The 25,404-nt window shown below is 39.5% G+C and overlaps 30 non-coding genes and 3 pseudogenes across 30 annotated transcripts; all 33 read left to right on the top strand.

Moving 5' to 3' along the window:
* The first annotated feature begins 898 nt into the window (after positions 1-898).
* Positions 899-1,017, top strand: LOC141345188 (5S ribosomal RNA). The gene has a single exon (XR_012356971.1). It is a non-coding gene; the product is annotated as a 5S ribosomal RNA (ribosomal RNA).
* Positions 1,018-1,101: 84 nt separating this feature from the next.
* LOC141316688 (5S ribosomal RNA) lies at positions 1,102-1,220 on the top strand. The gene has a single exon (XR_012351533.1). It is a non-coding gene; the product is annotated as a 5S ribosomal RNA (ribosomal RNA).
* An 84-nt stretch (positions 1,221-1,304) lies between these two features.
* Positions 1,305-1,423, top strand: LOC141318915 (5S ribosomal RNA). The gene has a single exon (XR_012353201.1). It is a non-coding gene; the product is annotated as a 5S ribosomal RNA (ribosomal RNA).
* An 801-nt stretch (positions 1,424-2,224) lies between these two features.
* LOC141346250 (5S ribosomal RNA) lies at positions 2,225-2,343 on the top strand (annotated as a pseudogene).
* An 84-nt stretch (positions 2,344-2,427) lies between these two features.
* Positions 2,428-2,546, top strand: LOC141298140 (5S ribosomal RNA). Its single transcript, XR_012341530.1, has one exon. It is a non-coding gene; the product is annotated as a 5S ribosomal RNA (ribosomal RNA).
* Positions 2,547-3,347: 801 nt separating this feature from the next.
* On the top strand, positions 3,348-3,466 carry LOC141296550 (5S ribosomal RNA). The gene has a single exon (XR_012341280.1). It is a non-coding gene; the product is annotated as a 5S ribosomal RNA (ribosomal RNA).
* A 6,021-nt stretch (positions 3,467-9,487) lies between these two features.
* On the top strand, positions 9,488-9,606 carry LOC141345967 (5S ribosomal RNA). Its single transcript, XR_012357117.1, has one exon. It is a non-coding gene; the product is annotated as a 5S ribosomal RNA (ribosomal RNA).
* Positions 9,607-10,407: 801 nt separating this feature from the next.
* Positions 10,408-10,526, top strand: LOC141345125 (5S ribosomal RNA). The gene has a single exon (XR_012356944.1). It is a non-coding gene; the product is annotated as a 5S ribosomal RNA (ribosomal RNA).
* An 84-nt stretch (positions 10,527-10,610) lies between these two features.
* Positions 10,611-10,729, top strand: LOC141345960 (5S ribosomal RNA). The gene has a single exon (XR_012357116.1). It is a non-coding gene; the product is annotated as a 5S ribosomal RNA (ribosomal RNA).
* Positions 10,730-11,530: 801 nt separating this feature from the next.
* LOC141318853 (5S ribosomal RNA) lies at positions 11,531-11,649 on the top strand. The gene has a single exon (XR_012353145.1). It is a non-coding gene; the product is annotated as a 5S ribosomal RNA (ribosomal RNA).
* An 801-nt stretch (positions 11,650-12,450) lies between these two features.
* Positions 12,451-12,569, top strand: LOC141319057 (5S ribosomal RNA). Its single transcript, XR_012353334.1, has one exon. It is a non-coding gene; the product is annotated as a 5S ribosomal RNA (ribosomal RNA).
* An 84-nt stretch (positions 12,570-12,653) lies between these two features.
* Positions 12,654-12,772, top strand: LOC141319193 (5S ribosomal RNA). Its single transcript, XR_012353464.1, has one exon. It is a non-coding gene; the product is annotated as a 5S ribosomal RNA (ribosomal RNA).
* Positions 12,773-13,573: 801 nt separating this feature from the next.
* Positions 13,574-13,692, top strand: LOC141318330 (5S ribosomal RNA). The gene has a single exon (XR_012352652.1). It is a non-coding gene; the product is annotated as a 5S ribosomal RNA (ribosomal RNA).
* Positions 13,693-13,776: 84 nt separating this feature from the next.
* On the top strand, positions 13,777-13,895 carry LOC141345050 (5S ribosomal RNA). The gene has a single exon (XR_012356920.1). It is a non-coding gene; the product is annotated as a 5S ribosomal RNA (ribosomal RNA).
* Positions 13,896-14,696: 801 nt separating this feature from the next.
* Positions 14,697-14,815, top strand: LOC141344972 (5S ribosomal RNA). The gene has a single exon (XR_012356883.1). It is a non-coding gene; the product is annotated as a 5S ribosomal RNA (ribosomal RNA).
* Positions 14,816-14,899: 84 nt separating this feature from the next.
* LOC141313876 (5S ribosomal RNA) lies at positions 14,900-15,018 on the top strand. The gene has a single exon (XR_012349953.1). It is a non-coding gene; the product is annotated as a 5S ribosomal RNA (ribosomal RNA).
* Positions 15,019-15,819: 801 nt separating this feature from the next.
* Positions 15,820-15,938, top strand: LOC141344903 (5S ribosomal RNA). Its single transcript, XR_012356866.1, has one exon. It is a non-coding gene; the product is annotated as a 5S ribosomal RNA (ribosomal RNA).
* An 84-nt stretch (positions 15,939-16,022) lies between these two features.
* Positions 16,023-16,141, top strand: LOC141319065 (5S ribosomal RNA). The gene has a single exon (XR_012353342.1). It is a non-coding gene; the product is annotated as a 5S ribosomal RNA (ribosomal RNA).
* Positions 16,142-16,942: 801 nt separating this feature from the next.
* On the top strand, positions 16,943-17,061 carry LOC141346566 (5S ribosomal RNA; annotated as a pseudogene).
* Positions 17,062-17,145: 84 nt separating this feature from the next.
* LOC141298064 (5S ribosomal RNA) lies at positions 17,146-17,264 on the top strand. Its single transcript, XR_012341517.1, has one exon. It is a non-coding gene; the product is annotated as a 5S ribosomal RNA (ribosomal RNA).
* Positions 17,265-18,065: 801 nt separating this feature from the next.
* Positions 18,066-18,184, top strand: LOC141344828 (5S ribosomal RNA). The gene has a single exon (XR_012356845.1). It is a non-coding gene; the product is annotated as a 5S ribosomal RNA (ribosomal RNA).
* Positions 18,185-18,268: 84 nt separating this feature from the next.
* On the top strand, positions 18,269-18,387 carry LOC141313865 (5S ribosomal RNA). The gene has a single exon (XR_012349942.1). It is a non-coding gene; the product is annotated as a 5S ribosomal RNA (ribosomal RNA).
* An 801-nt stretch (positions 18,388-19,188) lies between these two features.
* Positions 19,189-19,307, top strand: LOC141344754 (5S ribosomal RNA). The gene has a single exon (XR_012356834.1). It is a non-coding gene; the product is annotated as a 5S ribosomal RNA (ribosomal RNA).
* An 84-nt stretch (positions 19,308-19,391) lies between these two features.
* LOC141345951 (5S ribosomal RNA) lies at positions 19,392-19,510 on the top strand. Its single transcript, XR_012357115.1, has one exon. It is a non-coding gene; the product is annotated as a 5S ribosomal RNA (ribosomal RNA).
* An 801-nt stretch (positions 19,511-20,311) lies between these two features.
* On the top strand, positions 20,312-20,430 carry LOC141318852 (5S ribosomal RNA). Its single transcript, XR_012353144.1, has one exon. It is a non-coding gene; the product is annotated as a 5S ribosomal RNA (ribosomal RNA).
* An 801-nt stretch (positions 20,431-21,231) lies between these two features.
* On the top strand, positions 21,232-21,350 carry LOC141319056 (5S ribosomal RNA). The gene has a single exon (XR_012353333.1). It is a non-coding gene; the product is annotated as a 5S ribosomal RNA (ribosomal RNA).
* Positions 21,351-21,434: 84 nt separating this feature from the next.
* LOC141319192 (5S ribosomal RNA) lies at positions 21,435-21,553 on the top strand. Its single transcript, XR_012353463.1, has one exon. It is a non-coding gene; the product is annotated as a 5S ribosomal RNA (ribosomal RNA).
* An 801-nt stretch (positions 21,554-22,354) lies between these two features.
* On the top strand, positions 22,355-22,473 carry LOC141318329 (5S ribosomal RNA). The gene has a single exon (XR_012352651.1). It is a non-coding gene; the product is annotated as a 5S ribosomal RNA (ribosomal RNA).
* An 84-nt stretch (positions 22,474-22,557) lies between these two features.
* LOC141319446 (5S ribosomal RNA) lies at positions 22,558-22,676 on the top strand. The gene has a single exon (XR_012353702.1). It is a non-coding gene; the product is annotated as a 5S ribosomal RNA (ribosomal RNA).
* Positions 22,677-23,477: 801 nt separating this feature from the next.
* LOC141346239 (5S ribosomal RNA) lies at positions 23,478-23,596 on the top strand (annotated as a pseudogene).
* Positions 23,597-23,680: 84 nt separating this feature from the next.
* Positions 23,681-23,799, top strand: LOC141297994 (5S ribosomal RNA). Its single transcript, XR_012341504.1, has one exon. It is a non-coding gene; the product is annotated as a 5S ribosomal RNA (ribosomal RNA).
* An 801-nt stretch (positions 23,800-24,600) lies between these two features.
* LOC141319434 (5S ribosomal RNA) lies at positions 24,601-24,719 on the top strand. The gene has a single exon (XR_012353691.1). It is a non-coding gene; the product is annotated as a 5S ribosomal RNA (ribosomal RNA).
* Positions 24,720-24,803: 84 nt separating this feature from the next.
* On the top strand, positions 24,804-24,922 carry LOC141317713 (5S ribosomal RNA). Its single transcript, XR_012352074.1, has one exon. It is a non-coding gene; the product is annotated as a 5S ribosomal RNA (ribosomal RNA).
* Positions 24,923-25,404: the final 482 nt, after the last annotated feature.

Genomic DNA, 25,404 nt, shown 5'->3' with positions numbered 1-25,404 from the left:
CATGAAGACGTGAAAGAGGAATCAATTTAGTATGCTGCACTGTCTGAAACATGTCTCTAAGCTTGTGCGCACTTTGGGTGTGTAAAGGCTTGTTCACACTACACGACTCAAAACATCAGCAGATCGCTGTGCTGTTCAGACTACATGACTTAATTGTCTGTCTTTAAGCCGTTGTGATGTTCACACTACACGACCTGACAACAACTCTATCGCCCAGCGACTCTATACCGTCCCCAAACCACGTTTTGTCACGAGAAGTGAAACTGAAATGATGCAAAACAGGAAGTGAAAATGGATGCTGCAAAGAATTTAGCACTGAAATAGGGATGCTCATATTGACCGTTTAACCGTTAACCGACAAGACGAATTTTAACCGATTATTTAGTTAAACTGTTTAATTTTTTCTGCATGTTGAAAGAAAAAAATAATGTTTACTCACGGGGGCGTCGACACGTGCAGTGCGGCTGTTCAGACATATTTTGCTGAGTAAGCACCTGCTTTACCTTCTCTTAGTTTGTGTAACTGATGTGTATTCTTTTAACAGAGTTTACCTGTTTTTAGGGTATGGACAAAAGAACTGTATTCTTTTAACAGAGTTTACCTAGTTTTATCGTGTTGTTTTAAAGTCTTTTATGTGAACCTTGTAAATACACCAAATCTATTTAAACCAATTTTCTTTTATGTCTCATTCTTTTAACCACTAGTCATCTCTCACAGTTAAATCTGACCCCATTTTAGTCTTGTAACTCGGCTGATAAGGCCGATTGTTACACTTTTATGGGAGACCGCCTGGGAATACCAGGTGCTGTAAGCTTTTGCCTTTTCTTCACTATTTATATAATATGCTGGCTTTTACGGAGGCTGATCTTTAAATAGCCCACTTTTTGGAGCAGCCCTCGCTTATGGCCATACCGCGCTGAGAGCGCCCGATCTCGTCTGATCTCGGAAGCTAAGCAGCGTCGGGCCTGGTTAGTACTTGGATGGGAGACCGCCTGGGAATACCAGGTGCTGTAAGCTTTTGCCTTTTCTTCACTATTTATATAATATGCTGGCTTTTACGGAGGCTGATCTTTAAATAGCCCACTTTTTGGAGCAGCCCTCGCTTATGGCCATACCGCGCTGAGAGCGACCGATCTCGTCTGATCTCGGAAGCTAAGCAGCGTCGGGCCTGGTTAGTACTTGGATGGGAGACCGCCTGGGAATACCAGGTGCTGTAAGCTTTTGCCTTTTCTTCACTATTTATATAATATGCTGGCTTTTACGGAGGCTGATCTTTAAATAGCCCACTTTTTGGAGCAGCCCTCGCTTATGGCCATACCGCGCTGAGAGCGCCCGATCTAGTCTGATCTCGGAAGCTAAGCAGCGTCGGGCCTGGTTAGTACTTGGATGGGAGACCGCCTGGGAATACCAGGTGCTGCAAGCTTTTGCCTTTTCTTCACTATTTATATAATATGCTGGCTTTTAGAAAGACGTGTTTTACCGCTCTATTTATTACAATCATTTACATGTATTATAGAGTTTTAAGTGTTTTACATGTTTTTTAGGCCATTTTATTACTCTTAACATTTTAAGTGTATGTGTCTTTAATAAATGGATGGTTGGCCTGTCATGTGACTAGACACATGACAGGAAGCAGGAAGTACAACTGTATAAGAGAGCAGCATGACAAACAAAGTACAGTCACCAAACTGTTGGATTGAGGAGTTGCTAATTTTAGAGCTCACCTTTCCATTCACCACCTGCAAACTTTGGATTACACTTTCTGTGGATTGTATCTACACTGGTGGACACTCACATTGGACTTATCAACACACTGGGGTTCTTGGACTGTTTTTAGGGTATGGACAAATGAACTGTATTCTTTTAACAGAGTTTACCTGTTTTTAGGGTATGGACAAATGAACTGTATTCTTTTAACAGAGTTTACCTAGTTTTATCGTGTTGTTTTAAAGTCTTTTATGTGAACCTTGTAAATACACCAAATCTATTTAAACCAATTTTCTTTTATGTCTCATACTTTTAACCACTAGTCATCTCTCACAGTTAAATCTGACCCCATTTTAGTCTTGTAACTCGGCTGATAAGGCCGATTGTTACACTTTTATGGGAGACCGCCTGGGAATACCAGGTGCTGTAAGCTTTTGCCTTTTCTTCACTATTTATATAATATGCTGGCTTTTACGGAGGCTGATCTTTAAATAGCCCACTTTTTGGAGCAGCCCTCGCTTATGGCCATACCGCGCTGAGAGCGCCCGATCTCGTCTGCTCTCGGAAGCTAAGCAGCGTAGGTCCTGGTTAGTACTTGGATGGGAGACCGCCTGGGAATACCACGTGCTGGAAGCTTTTGCCTTTTCTTCACTATTTATATAATATGCTGGCTTTTACGGAGGCTGATCTTTAAATAGCCCACTTTTTGGAGCAGCCCTCGCTTATGGCCATACCACGCTGAGAGCGCCCGATCTCGTCTGATCTCGGAAGCTAAGCAGCGTCGGGCCTGGTTAGTACTTGGATGGGAGACCGCCTGGGAATACCAGGTGCTGTAAGCTTTTGCCTTTTCTTCACTATTTATATAATATGCTGGCTTTTAGAAAGACGTGTTTTACCGCTCTATTTATTACAATCTTTTACATGTATTATAGAGTTTTAAGTGTTTTACATGTTTTTTAGGCCATTTTATTACTCTTAACATTTTAAGTGTATGTGTCTTTAATAAATGGATGGTTGACCTGTCATGTGACTAGACACATGACAGGAAGCAGGAAGTACAACTGTATAAGAGAGCAGCATGACAAACAAAGGACAGTCACCAAACTGTTGGATTGAGGAGTTGCTAATTTTAGAGCTCACCTTTCCATTCACCACCTGCAAACTTTGGATTACACTTTCTGTGGATTGTATATACACTGGTGGACACTCACATTGGACTTATCAACACACTGGGGTTCTTGGACTGTTTTTAGGGTATGGACAAATGAACTGTATTCTTTTAACAGAGTTTACCTGTTTTTAGGGTATGGACAAATGAACTGTATTCTTTTAACAGAGTTTACCTAGTTTTATCGTGTTGTTTTAAAGTCTTTTATGTGAACCTTGTAAATACACCAAATCTATTTAAACCAATTTTCTTTTATGTCTCATTTTTTTAACCACTAGTCATCTCTCACAGTTAAATCTGACCCCATTTTAGTCTTGTAACTCGGCTGATAAGGCCGATTGTTACACTTTTATGGGAGACCGCCTGGGAATACCAGGTGCTGTAAGCTTTTGCCTTTTCTTCACTATTTATATAATATGCTGGCTTTTACGGAGGCTGATCTTTAAATAGCCCACTTTTTGGAGCAGCCCTCGCTTATGGCCATACCGCGCTGAGAGCGCCCGATCTCGTCTGATCTCGGAAGCTAAACAGCGTCGGGCCTGGTTAGTACTTGGATGGGAGACCGCCTGGGAATACCAGGTGCTGTAAGCTTTTGCCTTTTCTTCACTATTTATATAATATGCTGGCTTTTACGGAGGCTGATCTTTAAATAGCCCACTTTTTGGAGCTGCCCTCGCTTATGGCCATACCGCCACCTGAGAGCGCTAGAGAGCAACAGGAAGTGGTTGGCAGCAGTTGGGAGAGGAAGGCTCTCCTCCATTTTGTGTTTGATTTTTTTTTGTTTGTTTTGTGAGTGGTTTTACTTTAAGTTAGTTTTTTTGTGTTTTTTTCAGTTATAAAACCACCTAACAGCAGCATTTTTGCTGGCTGGAGGGTGGTTAAACCTTTTTTTTCTTAACTTATTTTTCTTTAAAAAAAACGGACGGATTAATGGATTACGAAACAGAACTGGCTGGAGAGAGACGGATGGCAAACGACACTGGACTGGCAGGAGGAACACGCACGGCAATGGACACTGGACTGGCTGGAGGAACATGCACGGCAAACGAGACTGGACTGGCAGGAGGAACACGCACGGCAAACGACATTGGACTGGATAAACGACCACGAGCTACAAATGGAAAAAAACAGGAAGTAAGAGAAAAGTTTGTTGAGCGACAATATTTAAAGGAAGCTACAGTGATTGTGAATGTGGAGAATGTGATTGGGGTGAGAGCGGAGGACATTATTAAAGCTGTAACGGAACAATGTGGACATGGCAAAATTTTAGCACTAAGACCAAGACAAGGGAAAGAATACGAACTGACAATGGAAAAAGAAGAAACGTGTGAAAAACTAATTGATGGACTAAGAATAAAAGGAGTGGACTGTGAAGTAAAAAATCTACAAAACAGGGATTATGTTGTTTCCTTCATGCACCTGCCTGTCTACCTGGATGACAAAGAAATTTTAGGAAAATTGGAGGGATGGGGAGTTGATCCCATTACCAAAATTAAAAGAAGACGCTACCCGGGCACCGACATTGAAGATGGAACAAGGTTCCTTAAGGTGAGGTTCCCCAAGCAAGTGGCATCGTTGCCATATAGCACACGGCTAGAAACAGCCGAAGGGCCGCAGTACTTCCGGGTGATGCACAGCCATCAGGTGAAGACCTGTAGGCTGTGCATGAGCCCGGATCACCTGCTAATAGAATGCCCAAATTTTGTGTGCTACAAATGTGAGGAGAGGGGACATTTTGCACGAGATTGCAATGCTGTCAGGTGCCCGGGGTGTCAGGAAGTTTTAAATAAATGTGAATGTTGGATGGAGGGAGAGGAAGGAGGAAGGGAAGAACAGGTGGGCAGACAGGTGCATGAAGGAAACAACGAGGAGGAAGGACTACAACAAAAAGAAACGGAAGGAGGACCGAGCTGCAGAGAGGAAGGAGAAAGAAGAGAAGACAACATTAATAATAACGAACAAACAGTGGAGCAGGACACTCAGTGGACAGAGATGGAGATGTCGGACAGTTTTAATACTTTTCTGGGTGATGTGGAGAGAGATGGGCAAGGAAGGTTGGATCAAGTTAAAGAAACGGACAATGAAGAGGGAATAAAGATGGACCAAATGGACAAAGACAGAGGAGGGAAAGGACAAATAAGAAGGAGAGCACTGAAGGTAAAACCAAATTTGGAAAGTGCAAGAAAAAAGATTATGACAGAGACTAACAGATTTGATGTGCTAAGGGTCCTGGAGGGAGAAAATGATGAATAATGATTTTTATGTATTTTTTTTATTTACTTTTAATGGTTTTAAGTTGTGTTGCTTTTAATGCAAGGGGTCTGATGGACATGAGGAAGTTTGAAAAAGTAAAAGAAAAATGTAAAAGGGAAGACATTGTTGCATTACAAGAAACAAACTGGAGAGAAAATGTGATGAATGATTATAAAAAGAGATGGGATGGAGGTATTTTATATAATAATGGAGATGGGCGGGCTGGGAGAGGTGTGGCTTTTTTAATGAAGGACGATGTTTTTAAAGTGAGTAAAAGTGTGTATAAGGACAAGATGGGGAAATGTTTGGTAGTTGAGACAAAATATGAAGGAAGAGATTTGATTTTAGTAAATGTACATGCACCAGTGGAAGATAAGGAAAAGAAAGAGTTTTTTAATGTTTTAAGAAACATTGTAAAGAAGTATAAAGAAATAATTATGATGGGGGATTTTAACACAGTTTTTAGTAAACAGGATATGGCTGAAGGAATGGTTTTTAAAACAGATACAGGAAGAAAAGAATTAAAAGCATTAATGGATGAAAATAATATGATAGATGTGTGGAGAGAAAGAAATGAAAAGAAAAAAGAATTTTCGAGAAGACAAATAGTAGGGCAGTTTGTATGCCAAACTAGAATTGACTATGTTTTATGTACAAGAAATGTGGAGAATTTTATAGAAAATATTAAGTACAAAGAAACAAGTTTTAGCGATCATAAGATTTTATCTTTTAAGTTGGACTGGAGTCAAATGCAAAGAGGTCCGGGAGTATGGATTTTAAATACACAGATTTTAAAGAATGAAGATTATGTTTTAAAAGTGAAAGAAATTATAGAAAAAGAAAAGGAAAATGGAATGTATGAAGAGGATAAGAGAATATGGTGGGAGAGTGTAAAGTTTTTAATCAAAAAATTCTCAATCAGGTATTGTAGTGTTATTCAGAAATGCAAAAGATCCAAAGAAAGAGGAATAAAGGAAAGTTTGGAAATGGAACTGAATAAAGAATTTCAAGACATACAAAAGATAAAGGAAATGGAGGGGAAACTGAAAGAAATAGAAGAAAAGGAATATGAGGGGGTGAGGTTAAGAAGCAAAGCAAAATATGTGGTGGAGGGAGAAAAATGTACAAAGTTCTTTTTTGATCTGGAAAAAAAGAGAGGGAAAGCTGAAACGATAAAAGAAATAAGAGGGGAGAATGGGGAAATTGTAGAAGGGAATGAAAAGATTTTAAAAGAAATAAAGAATTTTTATGAGGATCTGTTTAGTGCAAGGGGGGTGGAAGAGGAGGAAAAAAAGGAACTGTTGAATCAGATAAAAGCAAAAGTAAGTGAGGAACATAAAAAAGAATGTGACCAAGAAATCAGGGAAGACGAGATTGAAAGAGCAATAAATCAACTGAATAAAAAGAAAAGTCCAGGAATAGATGGTTTGGGAACTGAATTTTATGTTTGTTTTAAAGAAGTTTTAACAAAGATTTTAAATGAGGTTTTTAAAGAAATTTTTGAAAAGGAAGAGATTAATGAAAGAACAAGGATGGGGTTAATGAAATTGATATATAAAAGGAAAGGAGAAAAAGTAGATCTAAAAAACTACAGACCAATCACGATGTTGAATACAGATCTTAAGATTTTAGCGAAGGTTTTAGCAAACAGATTAAAGGAAGTAATGCCAAGTATAATTAAAACAAACCAAGCATATGGAGTCAAAGGAAGAGATATAGCCGACATAACAATGAGTATAAGGGACACGATATGGTACATGAAAGAAAAAAATGAAGAAGGATATATAATTAGTTTGGATTTTGAAAAAGCTTTTGATAGGGTTGAGCACGGGTATTTATTTGAGGTTTTAAGGAGTTTTGGGTTCGGGGAAAATTTTATTAAATGGATTGAGATTTTATATAAGGGTGCACTAACAAAGATAAAATGCAATGGGTTTTTAACAGAGTGTTTTAAAATAACAAGGTCAATAAGACAGGGTTGTCCACTCTCAGCATTATTGTACTCACTTGTTTCTGAACCCTTGGGACTGGCTATAAAACAGAATGAAAGAATAATAGGGATAGAAATTGAGGGAAATAAGGCTGAGGGGAAAGTTTTTCAATATGCTGATGACACAACAATAATTGTAAAGGGAAAAGAGAGTGTTAAAGAAGTTATGAAGGTGGTAAAAGAATATTGTAGTGGGTCTGGAAGTAAAGTAAATGAGGAGAAAACGGTATATATGAGATTTGGTAAAGCTATGGTTTTAATGGATTGTTTTAATTTTAAGGAAGTGGAAGAAATGAGGATTTTAGGAGTTGTAATGGGAAAGAATGAGAGGAAAGTAAGAGATGAAATGTGGGAGCAACTAGTAACAGATATAGAGAGAAGATTAAATTTTTGGAAATTGAGAACTTTAAACTTGAAGGGGAAGGTTTTAATATTGAATGTTTTAATGGTTTCTAAACTTTGGTATGTTTTATATGTTTCTGAAATACCTTTATGGACAGAACGGAGGTTGAAGAAATGTTTTCTTGACTTTTTATGGGAGGGGAAACCAGCAAGGATTGCACATAATACGATTTTAGGGGCGATAGAGAAGGGGGGCTTAGGTTTAATGGATGTGGAACAGCGAAAAAATGCGTTGAGAGTAAAAATTGTTAAGAAATACCTGCAACAAGATAACAAAACTGAGTGGAAAAAAACAATGAAATACTTTTTAAACAAATGTGGGGATTTTAACATGGGGGACGGAATATTATGGATGAAAACAAAAATTTGGATGACGGAAGGATTACCCGAATTTTATAGAGAAATTTTTAGTGCCTGGGGGAATTTTTTAACGAAAATCGAGTACAATCCGCATGGAAGAGAAAACATTTTAAATCAACCTCTGTTCTTAAATAACAACATTTTAAAACAAGAGAAAGCAATATTTTTTAAAAAATGGATGGATGTGGGGATAACAAGAGTGAGAGATGTTTTGTATGAATTTAAAGAGGGTTTTTTACCGATACAATATATTGTGGATGCGATGGAGGAAGCAAAAGAAGAATATAGTAAACAAGAAATAACAAATAAATATGAAATTATTAAAAATGCAATACCCAAAGAGTGGATTAAAAGAATAGAGAGTATGGAAGGAGAGCAAACAGAGGGAAATATTTTTGTGAAACTGGGGGGAAAAATGTATGATTTTAAAGAATGTACTGTAAAAATGTTTTATTGTGTTTTTAGAGATGGTGTTTTTAAAGAGCCGATTGTAAATAAGTACTGGGTGGAAAAATTCAAGGATCTAAAAGAAGAATGTATATGGAGAAACATGAGGGGGAGGTGTGTTGAAACAAAGTTAGGATGTTTGGAATATTTTATAAGGCATAAAGCGGTTTTTACTGAGTCTGTTTTAAACAAGGTGGGAATGGAACAAAATCCAATGTGTAAAGTGTGTCATGAAAAAGAAGAGGGGATTTTACATTTGTTTTTATATTGTAAAGAATTGGAGGATTTTCTAAGGAAATGTAAATGTTTAATTAAAGATGTGAGCGAAGGTTGGGATGAAAGTGTAATGGAATGGAAAAGAGTAGTGATGTTTGGTTGGGAAAAGAAGGGTCAACACAAAAAGTTTATAAATCTGTGTATAATGTTAATGAAAAGCGCAATTTGGGAAAGAAGAATTGTGGCCAAAAAAGAAAAAATGGTGTTAGAGGTTTGGACTGTTTTTAAAAGGAAAATAGAAGTATATGTAGAACAATTATATGTGTATTTTAAAAGTGAAAATATGCTGAAAGCTTTTTATGATGTTTTTACACCAACAGTTTGTAATGTTTTAGAGAATTTCATGTGCAAATTGCCAGGAAGAGAAAGAGCTTTCTAAATCTTAAGTATAAAAGGCATGATTTTAAACAAAAAATACGAGATGAGTAGATTATATTTTATCTTATTTTTAATTTTTTTTTCTTTTCTTTCGTCTTTGTGTGGACAACTATATTGTATTGTTGATGTTTCTATTGGTTGAAAATTCATCTTATTGTTAATGTGTTCCTTTTGCTTTGTTGATGATAATGTGATGTATTTTTTCATGTTTATTTCTTTTATGTCGTGAGACTTCTAATGTGAAGCACACATTGGAAAATTTGTATTATGAAATATTTTTAATAAAAAAAAAAAAAAAAAAAGAAAAAAAAAAAAAAAAAAAAAAGAGCGCCCGATCTCGTCTGATCTCGGAAGCTAAGCAGCGTCGGGCCTGGTTAGTACTTGGATGGGAGACCGCCTGGGAATACCAGGTGCTGTAAGCTTTTGCCTTTTCTTCACTATTTATATAATATGCTGGCTTTTACGGAGGCTGATCTTTAAATAGCCCACTTTTTGGAGCAGCCCTCGCTTATGGCCATACCGCGCTGAGAGCGCCCGATCTCGTCTGATCTCGGAAGCTAAGCAGCGTCGGGCCTGGTTAATACTTGGATTGGAGACCGCCTGGGAATACCAGTTGCTGTAAGCTTTTGCCTTTTCTTCACTATTTATATAATATGCTGGCTTTTAGAAAGACGTGTTTTACCGCTCTATTTATTACAATCATTTACATGTATTATAGAGTTTTAAGTGTTTTACATGTTTTTTAGGCCATTTTATTACTCTTAACATTTTAAGTGTATGTGTCTTTAATAAATGGATGGTTGGCCTGTCATGTGACTAGACACATGACAGGAAGCAGGAAGTACAACTGTATAAGAGAGCAGCATGACAAACAAAGGACAGTCACCAAACTGTTGGATTGAGGAGTTGCTAATTTTAGAGCTCACCTTTCCATTCACCACCTGCAAACTTTGGATTACACTTTCTGTGGATTGTATATACACTGGTGGACACTCACATTGGACTTATCAACACACTGGGGTTCTTGGACTGTTTTTAGGGTATGGAAAAATGAACTGTATTCTTTTAACAGAGTTTACCTGTTTTTAGGGTATGGACAAATGAACTGTATTCTTTTAACAGAGTTTACCTAGTTTTATCGTGTTGTTTTAAAGTCTTTTATGTGAACCTTGTAAATACACCAAATCTATTTAAACCAATTTTCTTTTATGTCTCATTCTTTTAACCACTAGTCATCTCTCACAGTTAAATCTGACCCCATTTTAGTCTTGTAACTCGGCTGATAAGGCCGATTGTTACACTTTTATGGGAGACCGCCTGGGAATACCAGGTGCTGTAAGCTTTTGCCTTTTCTTCACTATTTATATAATATGCTGGCTTTTACGGAGGCTGATCTTTAAATAGCCCACTTTTTGGAGCAGCCCTCGCTTATGGCCATACCGCGCTGAGAGCGCCCGATCTCGTCTGATCTCGGAAGCTAAGCAGCGTCGGGCCTGGTTAGTACTTGGATGGGAGACCGCCTGGGAATACCAGGTGCTGTAAGCTTTTGCCTTTTCTTCACTATTTATATAATATGCTGGCTTTTACGGAGGCTGATCTTTAAATAGCCCACTTTTTGGAGCAGCCCTCGCTTATGGCCATACCGCGCTGAGAGCGCCCGATCTCGTCTGATCTCGGAAGCTAAGCAGCGTCGGGCCTGGTTAATACTTGGATTGGAGACCGCCTGGGAATACCAGTTGCTGTAAGCTTTTGCCTTTTCTTCACTATTTATATAATATGCTGGCTTTTAGAAAGACGTGTTTTACCGCTCTATTTATTACAATCATTTACATGTATTATAGAGTTTTAAGTGTTTTACATGTTTTTTAGGCCATTTTATTACTCTTAACATTTTAAGTGTATGTGTCTTTAATAAATGGATGGTTGGCCTGTCATGTGACTAGACACATGACAGGAAGCAGGAAGTACAACTGTATAAGAGAGCAGCATGACAAACAAAGGACAGTCACCAAACTGTTGGATTGAGGAGTTGCTAATTTTAGAGCTCACCTTTCCATTCACCACCTGCAAACTTTGGATTACACTTTCTGTGGATTGTATATACACTGGTGGACACTCACATTGGACTTATCAACACACTGGGGTTCTTGGACTGTTTTTAGGGTATGGACAAATGAACTGTATTCTTTTAACAGAGTTTACCTGTTTTTAGGGTATGGACAAATGAACTGTATTCTTTTAACAGAGTTTACCTAGTTTTATCGTGTTGTTTTAAAGTCTTTTATGTGAACCTTGTAAATACACCAAATCTATTTAAACCAATTTTCTTTTATGTCTCATTCTTTTAACCACTAGTCATCTCTCACAGTTAAATCTGACCCCATTTTAGTCTTGTAACTCGGCTGATGAGGCCGATTGTTACACTTTTATGGGAGACCGCCTGGGAATACCAGGTGCTGTAAGCTTTTGCCTTTTCTTCACTATTTATATAATATGCTGGCTTTTACGGAGGCTGATCTTTAAATAGCCCACTTTTTGGAGCAGCCCTCGCTTATGGCCATACCGCGCTGAGAGCGCCCGTTCTCGTCTGATCTCGGAAGCTAAGCAGAGTCGGGCCTGGTTAGTACTTGGATGGGAGACCGCCTGGGAATACCAGGTGCTGTAAGCTTTTGCCTTTTCTTCACTATTTATATAATATGCTGGCTTTTAGAAAGACGTGTTTTACCGCTCTATTTATTACAATCATTTACATGTATTATAGAGTTTTAAGTGTTTTACATGTTTTTTAGGCCATTTTATTACTCTTAACATTTTAAGTGTATGTGTCTTTAATAAATGGATGGTTGGCCTGTCATGTGACTAGACAGATGACAGGAAGCAGGAAGTACAACTGCATAAGAGAGCAGCATGACAAACAAAGGACAGTCACCAAACTGTTGGATTGAGGAGTTGCTAATTTTAGAGCTCACCTTTCCATTCACCACCTGCAAACTTTGGATTACACTTTCTGTGGATTGTATATACACTGGTGGACACTCACATTGGACTTATCAACACACTGGGGTTCTTGGACTGTTTTTAGGGTATGGACAAATGAACTGTATTCTTTTAACAGAGTTTACCTGTTTTTAGGGTATGGACAAATGAACTGTATTCTTTTAACAGAGTTTACCTAGTTTTATCGTGTTGTTTTAAAGTCTTTTATGTGAACCTTGTAAATACACCAAATCTATTTAAACCAATTTTCTTTTATGTCTCATTCTTTTAACCACTAGTCATCTCTCACAGTTAAATCTGACCCCATTTTAGTCTTGTAACTCGGCTGATAAGGCCGATTGTTACACTTTTATGGGAGACCGCCTGGGAATACCAGGTGCTGTAAGCTTTTGCCTTTTCTTCACTATTTATATAATATGCTGGCTTTTACGGAGGCTGATCTTTAAATAGCCCACTTTTTGGAGCAGCCCTCGCTTATGGCCATACCGCGCTGAGAGCGACCGATCTCGTCTGATCTCGGAAGCTAAGCAGCGTCGTGCCTGGTTAGTACTTGGATGGGAGACCGCCTGGGAATACCAGGTGCTGTAAGCTTTTGCCTTTTCTTCACTATTTATATAATATGCTGGCTTTTACGGAGGCTGATCTTTAAATAGCCCACTTTTTGGAGCAGCCCTCGCTTATGGCCATACCGCGCTGAGAGCGCCCGATCTAGTCTGATCTCGGAAGCTAAGCAGCGTCCGGCCTGGTTAGTACTTGGATGGGAGACCGCCTGGGAATACCAGGTGCTGTAAGCTTTTGCCTTTTCTTCACTATTTATATAATATGCTGGCTTTTAGAAAGACGTGTTTTACCGCTCTATTTATTACAATCATTTACATGTATTATAGAGTTTTAAGTGTTTTACATGTTTTTTAGGCCATTTTATTACTCTTAACATTTTAAGTGTATGTGTCTTTAATAAATGGATGGTTGGCCTGTCATGTGACTAGACACATGACAGGAAGCAGGAAGTACAACTGTATAAGAGAGCAGCATGACAAACAAAGTACAGTCACCAAACTGTTGGATTGAGGAGTTGCTAATTTTAGAGCTCACCTTTCCATTCACCACCTGCAAACTTTGGATTACACTTTCTGTGGATTGTATCTACACTGGTGGACACTCACATTGGACTTATCAACACACTGGGGTTCTTGGACTGTTTTTAGGGTATGGACAAATGAACTGTATTCTTTTAACAGAGTTTACCTGTTTTTAGGGTATGGACAAATGAACTGTATTCTTTTAACAGAGTTTACCTAGTTTTATCGTGTTGTTTTAAAGTCTTTTATGTGAACCTTGTAAATACACCAAATCTATTTAAACCAATTTTCTTTTATGTCTCATTCTTTTAACCACTAGTCATCTCTCACAGTTAAATCTGACCCCATTTTAGTCTTGTAACTCGGCTGATAAGGCCGATTGTTACACTTTTATGGGAGACCGCCTGGGAATACCAGGTGCTGTAAGCTTTTGCCTTTTCTTCACTATTTATATAATATGCTGGCTTTTACGGAGGCTGATCTTTAAATAGCCCACTTTTTGGAGCAGCCCTCGCTTATGGCCATACCGCGCTGAGAGCGCCCGATCTTGTCTGATCTCGGAAGCTAAGCAGCGTCGGACCTGGTTAGTACTTGGATGGGAGACCGCCTGGGAATACCAGGTGCTGTAAGCTTTTGCCTTTTCTTCACTATTTATATAATATGCTGGCTTTTACGGAGGCTGATCTTTAAATAGCCCACTTTTTGGAGCAGCCCTCGCTTATGGCCATACCGCGCTGAGAGCGCCCGATCTCGTCTGATCTCGGAAGCTAAGCAGCGTCGGGCCTGGTTAGTACTTGGATGGGAGACCGCCTGGGAATACCAGGTGCTGTAAGCTTTTGCCTTTTCTTCACTATTTATATAATATGCTGGCTTTTAGAAAGACGTGTTTTACCGCTCTATTTATTACAATCTTTTACATGTATTATAGAGTTTTAAGTGTTTTACATGTTTTTTAGGCCATTTTATTACTCTTAACATTTTAAGTGTATGTGTCTTTAATAAATGGATGGTTGGCCTGTCATGTGACTAGACACATGACAGGAAGCAGGAAGTACAACTGTATAAGAGAGCAGCATGACAAACAAAGGACAGTCACCAAACTGTTGGATTGAGGAGTTGCTAATTTTAGAGCTCACCTTTCCATTCACCACCTGCAAACTTTGGATTACACTTTCTGTGGATTGTATATACACTGGTGGACACTCACATTGGACTTATCAACACACTGGGGTTCTTGGACTGTTTTTAGGGTATGGACAAATGAACTGTATTCTTTTAACAGAGTTTACCTGTTTTTAGGGTATGGACAAATGAACTGTATTCTTTTAACAGAGTTTACCTAGTTTTATCGTGTTGTTTTAAAGTCTTTTATGTGAACCTTGTAAATACACCAAATCTATTTAAACCAATTTTCTTTTATGTCTCATTCTTTTAACCACTAGTCATCTCTCACAGTTAAATCTGACCCCATTTTAGTCTTGTAACTCGGCTGATAAGGCCGATTGTTACACTTTTATGGGAGACCGCCTGGGAATACCAGGTGCTGTAAGCTTTTGCCTTTTCTTCACTATTTATATAATATGCTGGCTTTTACGGAGGCTGATCTTTAAATAGCCCACTTTTTGGAGCAGCCCTCGCTTATGGCCATACCGCGCTGAGAGCGCCCGATCTCGTCTGATCTCGGAAGCTAAGCAGCGTCGGGCCTGGTTAGTACTTGGATGGGAGACCGCCTGGGAATACCAGGTGCTGTAAGCTTTTGCCTTTTCTTCACTATTTATATAATATGCTGGCTTTTACTGAGGCTGATCTTTAAATAGCCGACTTTTTGGAGCAGCCCTCGCTTATGGCCATACCGCGCTGAGAGCGCCCGATCTCGTCTGATCTCGGAAGCTAAGCAGCGTCGGGCCTGGTTAGTACTTGGATGGGAGACCGCCTGGGAATACCAGGTGCTGTAAACTTTTGCCTTTTCTTCACTATTTATATAATATGCTGGCTTTTAGAAAGACGTGTTTTACCGCTCTATTTATTACAATCATTTACATGTATTATAGAGTTTTAAGTGTTTTACATGTTTTTTAGGCCATTTTATTACTCTTAACATTTTAAGTGTATGTGTCTTTAATAAATGGATGGTTGGCCTGTCATGTGACTAGACACATGACAGGAAGCAGGAAGTACAACTGTATAAGAGAGCAGCATGACAAACAAAGGACAGTCACCAAACTGTTGGATTGAGGAGTTGCTAATTTTAGAGCTCACCTTTCCATTCACCACCTGCAAACTTTGGATTACACTTTCTGTGGATTGTATATACACTGGTGGACACTCACATTGGACTTATCAACACACTGGGGTTCTTGGACTGTTTTTAGGGTATGGAAAAATGAACTGTATTCTTTTAACAGAGTTTACCTGTTTTTAGGGTATGGACAAATGAACTGTATTCTTTTAACAGAGTTTACCTAGTTTTATCGTGTTGTTTTAAAGTCTTTTATGTGAACCTTGTAAATACACCAAATCTATTTAAACCAATTTTCTTTTATGTCTCATTCTTTTAACCACTAGTCATCTCTCACAGTTAAATCTGACCCCATTTTAGTCTTGTAACTCGGCTGATAAGGCCGATTGTTACACTTTTATGGGAGACCGCCTGGGAATACCAGGTGCTGTAAGCTTTTGCCTTTTCTTCACTATTTATATAATATGCTGGCTTTTACGGAGGCTGATCTTTAAATAGCCCACTTTTTGGAGCAGCCCTCGCTTATGGCCATACCGCGCTGAGAGCGCCCGATCTCGTCTGATCTCGGAAGCTAAGCAGCGTCGGGCCTGGTTAGTACTTGGATGGGAGACCGCCTGGGAATACCAGGTGCTGTAAGCTTTTGCCTTTTCTTCACTATTTATATAATATGCTGGCTTTTACGGAGGCTGATCTTTAAATAGCCCACTTTTTGGAGCAGCCCTCGCTTATGGCCATACCGCGCTGAGAGCGCCCGATCTCGTCTGATCTCGGAAGCTAAGCAGCGTCGGGCCTGGTTAATACTTGGATGGGAGACCGCCTGGGAATACCAGTTGCTGTAAGCTTTTGCCTTTTCTTCACTATTTATATAATATGCTGGCTTTTAGAAAGACGTGTTTTACCGCTCTATTTATTACAATCATTTACATGTATTATAGAGTTTTAAGTGTTTTACATGTTTTTTAGGCCATTTTATTACTCTTAACATTTTAAGTGTATGTGTCTTTAATAAATGGATGGTTGGCCTGTCATGTGACTAGACACATGACAGGAAGCAGGAAGTACAACTGCATAAGAGAGCAGCATGACAAACAAAGGACAGTCACCAAACTGTTGGATTGAGGAGTTGCTAATTTTAGAGCTCACCTTTCCATTCACCACCTGCAAACTTTGGATTACACTTTCTGTGGATTGTATATACACTGGTGGACACTCACATTGGACTTATCAACACACTGGGGTTCTTGGACTGTTTTTAGGGTATGGACAAATGAACTGTATTCTTTTAACAGAGTTTACCTGTTTTTAGGGTATGGACAAAAGAACTGTATTCTTTTAACAGAGTTTACCTAGTTTTATCGTGTTGTTTTAAAGTCTTTTATGTGAACCTTGTAAATACACCAAATCTATTTAAACCAATTTTCTTTTATGTCTCATTCTTTTAACCACTAGTCATCTCTCACAGTTAAATCTGACCCCATTTTAGTCTTGTAACTCGGCTGATAAGGCCGATTGTTACACTTTTATGGGAGACCGCCTGGGAATACCAGGTGCTGTAAGCTTTTGCCTTTTCTTCACTATTTATATAATATGCTGGCTTTTACGGAGGCTGATCTTTAAATAGCCCACTTTTTGGAGCAACCCTCGCTTATGGCCATACCGCGCTGAGAGCGCCCGATCTCGTCTCCTCTCGGAAGCTAAGCAGCGTAGGTCCTGGTTAGTACTTGGATGGGAGACCGCCTGGAAATACCACGTGCTGGAAGCTTTTGCCTTTTCTTCACTATTTATATAATATGCTGGCTTTTACGGAGGCTGATCTTTAAATAGCCCACTTTTTGGAGCAGCCCTCGCTTATGGCCATACCACGCTGAGAGCGCCCGATCTCGTCTGATCTCGGAAGCTAAGCAGCGTCGGGCCTGGTTAGTACTTGGATGGGAGACCGCCTGGGAATACCAGGTGCTGTAAGCTTTTGCCTTTTCTTCACTATTTATATAATATGCTGGCTTTTAGAAAGACGTGTTTTACCGCTCTATTTATTACAATCTTTTACATGTATTATAGAGTTTTAAGTGTTTTACATGTTTTTTAGGCCATTTTATTACTCTTAACATTTTAAGTGTATGTGTCTTTAATAAATGGATGGTTGGCCTGTCATGTGACTAGACACATGACAGGAAGCAGGAAGTACAACTGTATAAGAGAGCAGCATGACAAACAAAGGACAGTCACCAAACTGTTGGATTGAGGAGTTGCTAATTTTAGAGCTCACCTTTCCATTCACCACCTGCAAACTTTGGATTACACTTTCTGTGGATTGTATATACACTGGTGGACACTCACATTGGACTTATCAACACACTGGGGTTCTTGGACTGTTTTTAGGGTATGGACAAATGAACTGTATTCTTTTAACAGAGTTTACCTGTTTTTAGGGTATGGACAAATGAACTGTATTCTTTTAACAGAGTTTACCTAGTTTTATCGTGTTGTTTTAAAGTCTTTTATGTGAACCTTGTAAATACACCAAATCTATTTAAACCAATTTTCTTTTATGTCTCATTCTTTTAACCACTAGTCATCTCTCACAGTTAAATCTGACCCCATTTTAGTCTTGTAACTCGGCTGATAAGGCCGATTGTTACACTTTTATGGGAGACCGCCTGGGAATACCAGGTGCTGTAAGCTTTTGCCTTTTCTTCACTATTTATATAATATGCTGGCTTTTACGGAGGCTGATCTTTAAATAGCCCACTTTTTGGAGCAGCCCTCGCTTATGGCCATACCGCGCTGAGAGCGCCCGATCTCGTCTGATCTCGGAAGCTAAGCAGCGTCGGGCCTGGTTAGTACTTGGATGGGAGACCGCCTGGGAATACCAGGTGCTGTAAGCTTTTGCCTTTTCTTCACTATTTATATAATATGCTGGCTTTTACTGAGGCTGATCTTTAAATAGCCGACTTTTTGGAGCAGCCCTCGCTTATGGCCATACCGCGCTGAGAGCGCCCGATCTCGTCTGATCTCGGAAGCTAAGCAGCGTCGGGCCTGGTTAGTACTTGGATGGGAGACCGCCTGGGAATACCAGGTGCTGTAAACTTTTGCCTTTTCTTCACTATTTATATAATATGCTGGCTTTTAGAAAGACGTGTTTTACCGCTCTATTTATTACAATCATTTACATGTATTATAGAGTTTTAAGTGTTTTACATGTTTTTTAGGCCATTTTATTACTCTTAACATTTTAAGTGTATGTGTCTTTAATAAATGGATGGTTGGCCTGTCATGTGACTAGACACATGACAGGAAGCAGGAAGTACAACTGTATAAGAGAGCAGCATGACAAACAAAGGACAGTCACCAAACTGTTGGATTGAGGAGTTGCTAATTTTAGAGCTCACCTTTCCATTCACCACCTGCAAACTTTGGATTACACTTTCTGTGGATTGTATATACACTGGTGGACACTCACATTGGACTTATCAACACACTGGGGTTCTTGGACTGTTTTTAGGGTATGGAAAAATGAACTGTATTCTTTTAACAGAGTTTACCTGTTTTTAGGGTATGGACAAATGAACTGTATTCTTTTAACAGAGTTTACCTAGTTTTATCGTGTTGTTTTAAAGTCTTTTATGTGAACCTTGTAAATACACCAAATCTATTTAAACCAATTTTCTTTTATGTCTCATTCTTTTAACCACTAGTCATCTCTCACAGTTAAATCTGACCCCATTTTAGTCTTGTAACTCGGCTGATAAGGCCGATTGTTACACTTTTATGGGAGACCGCCTGGGAATACCAGGTGCTGTAAGCTTTTGCCTTTTCTTCACTATTTATATAATATGCTGGCTTTTACGGAGGCTGATCTTTAAATAGCCCACTTTTTGGAGCAGCCCTCGCTTATGGCCATACCGCGCTGAGAGCGCCCGATCTCGTCTGATCTCGGAAGCTAAGCAGCGTCGGGCCTGGTTAGTACTTGGATGGGAGACCGCCTGGGAATACCAGGTGCTGTAAGCTTTTGCCTTTTCTTCACTATTTATATAATATGCTGGCTTTTACGGAGGCTGATCTTTAAATAGCCCACTTTTTGGAGCAGCCCTCGCTTATGGCCATACCGCGCTGAGAGCGCCCGATCTCGTCTGATCTCGGAAGCTAAGCAGCGTCGGGCCTGGTTAATACTTGGATTGGAGACCGCCTGGGAATACCAGTTGCTGTAAGCTTTTGCCTTTTCTTCACTATTTATATAATATGCTGGCTTTTAGAAAGACGTGTTTTACCGCTCTATTTATTACAATCATTTACATGTATTATAGAGTTTTAAGTGTTTTACATGTTTTTTAGGCCATTTTATTACTCTTAACATTTTAAGTGTATGTGTCTTTAATAAATGGATGGTTGGCCTGTCATGTGACTAGACACATGACAGGAAGCAGGAAGTACAACTGTATAAGAGAGCAGCATGACAAACAAAGGACAGTCACCAAACTGTTGGATTGAGGAGTTGCTAATTTTAGAGCTCACCTTTCCATTCACCACCTGCAAACTTTGGATTACACTTTCTGTGGATTGTATATACACTGGTGGACACTCACATTGGACTTATCAACACACTGGGGTTCTTGGACTGTTTTTAGGGTATGGACAAATGAACTGTATTCTTTTAACAGAGTTTACCTGTTTTTAGGGTATGGACAAATGAACTGTATTCTTTTAACAGAGTTTACCTAGTTTTATCGTGTTGTTTTAAAGTCTTTTATGTGAACCTTGTAAATACACCAAATCTATTTAAACCAATTTTCTTTTATGTCTCATTCTTTTAACCACTAGTCATCTCTCACAGTTAAATCTGACCCCATTTTAGTCTTGTAACTCGGCTGATGAGGCCGATTGTTACACTTTTATGGGAGACCGCCTGGGAATACCAGGTGCTGTAAGCTTTTGCCTTTTCTTCACTATTTATATAATATGCTGGCTTTTACGGAGGCTGATCTTTAAATAGCCCACTTTTTGGAGCAGCCCTCGCTTATGGCCATACCGCGCTGAGAGCGCCCGTTCTCGTCTGATCTCGGAAGCTAAGCAGAGTCGGGCCTGGTTAGTACTTGGATGGGAGACCGCCTGGGAATACCAGGTGCTGTAAGCTTTTGCCTTTTCTTCACTATTTATATAATATGCTGGCTTTTAGAAAGACGTGTTTTACCGCTCTATTTATTACAATCATTTACATGTATTATAGAGTTTTAAGTGTTTTACATGTTTTTTAGGCCATTTTATTACTCTTAACATTTTAAGTGTATGTGTCTTTAATAAATGGATGGTTGGCCTGTCATGTGACTAGACAGATGACAGGAAGCAGGAAGTACAACTGCATAAGAGAGCAGCATGACAAACAAAGGACAGTCACCAAACTGTTGGATTGAGGAGTTGCTAATTTTAGAGCTCACCTTTCCATTCACCACCTGCAAACTTTGGATTACACTTTCTGTGGATTGTATATACACTGGTGGACACTCACATTGGACTTATCAACACACTGGGGTTCTTGGACTGTTTTTAGGGTATGGACAAATGAACTGTATTCTTTTAACAGAGTTTACCTGTTTTTAGGGTATGGACAAATGAACTGTATTCTTTTAACAGAGTTTACCTAGTTTTATCGTGTTGTTTTAAAGTCTTTTATGTGAACCTTGTAAATACACCAAATCTATTTAAACCAATTTTCTTTTATGTCTCATTCTTTTAACCACTAGTCATCTCTCACAGTTAAATCTGACCCCATTTTAGTCTTGTAACTCGGCTGATAAGGCCGATTGTTACACTTTTATGGGAGACCGCCTGGGAATACCAGGTGCTGTAAGCTTTTGCCTTTTCTTCACTATTTATATAATATGCTGGCTTTTACGGAGGCTGATCTTTAAATAGCCCACTTTTTGGAGCAGCCCTCGCTTATGGCCATACCGCGCTGAGAGCGACCGATCTCGTCTGATCTCGGAAGCTAAGCAGCGTCGTGCCTGGTTAGTACTTGGATGGGAGACCGCCTGGGAATACCAGGTGCTGTAAGCTTTTGCCTTTTCTTCACTATTTATATAATATGCTGGCTTTTACGGAGGCTGATCTTTAAATAGCCCACTTTTTGGAGCAGCCCTCGCTTATGGCCATACCGCGCTGAGAGCGCCCGATCTAGTCTGATCTCGGAAGCTAAGCAGCGTCCGGCCTGGTTAGTACTTGGATGGGAGACCGCCTGGGAATACCAGGTGCTGTAAGCTTTTGCCTTTTCTTCACTATTTATATAATATGCTGGCTTTTAGAAAGACGTGTTTTACCGCTCTATTTATTACAATCATTTACATGTATTATAGAGTTTTAAGTGTTTTACATGTTTTTTAGGCCATTTTATTACTCTTAACATTTTAAGTGTATGTGTCTTTAATAAATGGATGGTTGGCCTGTCATGTGACTAGACACATGACAGGAAGCAGGAAGTACAACTGTATAAGAGAGCAGCATGACAAACAAAGTACAGTCACCAAACTGTTGGATTGAGGAGTTGCTAATTTTAGAGCTCACCTTTCCATTCACCACCTGCAAACTTTGGATTACACTTTCTGTGGATTGTATCTACACTGGTGGACACTCACATTGGACTTATCAACACACTGGGGTTCTTGGACTGTTTTTAGGGTATGGACAAATGAACTGTATTCTTTTAACAGAGTTTACCTGTTTTTAGGGTATGGACAAATGAACTGTATTCTTTTAACAGAGTTTACCTAGTTTTATCGTGTTGTTTTAAAGTCTTTTATGTGAACCTTGTAAATACACCAAATCTATTTAAACCAATTTTCTTTTATGTCTCATTCTTTTAACCACTAGTCATCTCTCACAGTTAAATCTGACCCCATTTTAGTCTTGTAACTCGGCTGATAAGGCCGATTGTTACACTTTTATGGGAGACCGCCTGGGAATACCAGGTGCTGTAAGCTTTTGCCTTTTCTTCACTATTTATATAATATGCTGGCTTTTACGGAGGCTGATCTTTAAATAGCCCACTTTTTGGAGCAGCCCTCGCTTATGGCCATACCGCGCTGAGAGCGCCCGATCTTGTCTGATCTCGGAAGCTAAGCAGCGTCGGACCTGGTTAGTACTTGGATGGGAGACCGCCTGGGAATACCAGGTGCTGTAAGCTTTTGCCTTTTCTTCACTATTTATATAATATGCTGGCTTTTACGGAGGCTGATCTTTAAATAGCCCACTTTTTGGAGCAGCCCTCGCTTATGGCCATACCGCGCTGAGAGCGCCCGATCTCGTCTGATCTCGGAAGCTAAGCAGCGTCGGGCCTGGTTAGTACTTGGATGGGAGACCGCCTGGGAATACCAGGTGCTGTAAGCTTTTGCCTTTTCTTCACTATTTATATAATATGCTGGCTTTTAGAAAGACGTGTTTTACCGCTCTATTTATTACAATCATTTACATGTATTATAGAGTTTTAAGTGTTTTACATGTTTTTTAGGCCATTTTATTACTCTTAACATTTTAAGTGTATGTGTCTTTAATAAATGGATGGTTGGCCTGTCATGTGACTAGACACATGACAGGAAGCAGGAAGTACAACTGTATAAGAGAGCAGCATGACAAACAAAGGACAGTCACCAAACTGTTGGATTGAGGAGTTGCTAATTTTAGAGATCACCTTTCCATTCACCACCTGCAAACTTTGGATTACACTTTCTGTGGATTGTATATACACTGGTGGACACTCACATTGGACTTATCAACACACTGGGGTTCTTGGACTGTTTTTAGGGTATGGACAAATGAACTGTATTCTTTTAACAGAGTTTACCTGTTTTTAGGGTATGGACAAATGAACTGTATTCTTTTAACAGAGTTTACCTAGTTTTATCGTGTTGTTTTAAAGTCTTTTATGTGAACCTTGTAAATACACCAAATCTATTTAAACCAATTTTCTTTTATGTCTCATACTTTTAACCACTAGTCATCTCTCACAGTTAAATCTGACCCCATTTTAGTCTTGTAACTCGGCTGATAAGGCCGATTGTTACACTTTTATGGGAGACCGCCTGGGAATACCAGGTGCTGTAAGCTTTTGCCTTTTCTTCACTATTTATATAATATGCTGGCTTTTACGGAGGCTGATCTTTAAATAGCCCACTTTTTGGAGCAGCCCTCGCTTATGGCCATACCGCGCTGAGAGCGCCCGATCTCGTCTGCTCTCGGAAGCTAAGCAGCGTAGGTCCTGGTTAGTACTTGGATGGGAGACCGCCTGGGAATACCACGTGCTGGAAGCTTTTGCCTTTTCTTCACTATTTATATAATATGCTGGCTTTTACGGAGGCTGATCTTTAAATAGCCCACTTTTTGGAGCAGCCCTCGCTTATGGCCATACCACGCTGAGAGCGCCCGATCTCGTCTGATCTCGGAAGCTAAGCAGCGTCGGGCCTGGTTAGTACTTGGATGGGAGACCGCCTGGGAATACCAGGTGCTGTAAGCTTTTGCCTTTTCTTCACTATTTATATAATATGCTGGCTTTTAGAAAGACGTGTTTTACCGCTCTATTTATTACAATCTTTTACATGTATTATAGAGTTTTAAGTGTTTTACATGTTTTTTAGGCCATTTTATTACTCTTAACATTTTAAGTGTATGTGTCTTTAATAAATGGATGGTTGACCTGTCATGTGACTAGACACATGACAGGAAGCAGGAAGTACAACTGTATAAGAGAGCAGCATGACAAACAAAGGACAGTCACCAAACTGTTGGATTGAGGAGTTGCTAATTTTAGAGCTCACCTTTCCATTCACCACCTGCAAACTTTGGATTACACTTTCTGTGGATTGTATATACACTGGTGGACACTCACATTGGACTTATCAACACACTGGGGTTCTTGGACTGTTTTTAGGGTATGGACAAATGAACTGTATTCTTTTAACAGAGTTTACCTGTTTTTAGGGTATGGACAAATGAACTGTATTCTTTTAACAGAGTTTACCTAGTTTTATCGTGTTGTTTTAAAGTCTTTTATGTGAACCTTGTAAATACACCAAATCTATTTAAACCAATTTTCTTTTATGTCTCATTTTTTTAACCACTAGTCATCTCTCACAGTTAAATCTGACCCCATTTTAGTCTTGTAACTCGGCTGATAAGGCCGATTGTTACACTTTTATGGGAGACCGCCTGGGAATACCAGGTGCTGTAAGCTTTTGCCTTTTCTTCACTATTTATATAATATGCTGGCTTTTACGGAGGCTGATCTTTAAATAGCCCACTTTTTGGAGCAGCCCTCGCTTATGGCCATACCGCGCTGAGAGCGCCCGATCTCGTCTGATCTCGGAAGCTAAGCAGCGTCGGGCCTGGTTAGTACTTGGATGGGAGACCGCCTGGGAATACCAGGTGCTGTAAGCTTTTGCCTTTTCTTCACTATTTATATAATATGCTGGCTTTTACGGAGGCTGATCTTTAAATAGCCCACTTTTTGGAGCAGCCCTCGCTTATGGCCATACCGCGCTGAGAGCGCCCGATCTCGTCTGATCTCGGAAGCTAAGCAGCGTCGGGCCTGGTTAGTACTTGGATGAGAGACCGCCTGGGAATACCAGGTGCTGTAAGCTTTTGCCTTTTCTTCACTATTTATATAATATGCTGGCTTTTAGAAAGACGTGTTTTACTGCTCTATTTATTACAATCATTTACATGTATTATAGAGTTTTAAGTGTTTTACATGTTTTTTAGGCCATTTTATTACTCTTAACATTTTAAGTGTATGTGTCTTTAATAAATGGATGGTTGGCCTGTCATGTGACTAGACACATGACAGGAAGCAGGAAGTACAACTGTATAAGAGAGCAGCATGACAAACAAAGGACAGTCACCAAACTGTTGGATTGAGGAGTTGCTAATTTTCGAGCTCACCTTTCCATTCACCACCTGCAAACTTTGGATTACACTTTCTGTGGATTGTATATACACTGGTGGACACTCACATTGGACTTATCAACACACTGGGGTTCTTGGACTGTTTTTAGGGTATGGACAAATGAACTGTATACTTTTAACAGAGTTTACCTGTTTTTAGGGTATGGACAAATGAACT

This window comes from Garra rufa, chromosome 1, assembly GCF_049309525.1.
Source record: "Garra rufa chromosome 1, GarRuf1.0, whole genome shotgun sequence".
NCBI lineage: Eukaryota > Metazoa > Chordata > Actinopteri > Cypriniformes > Cyprinidae > Garra > Garra rufa.
The sequence above is the reverse complement of the archived record's forward strand: the minus strand, read 5'-3'. Positions and strand labels throughout refer to the sequence as shown.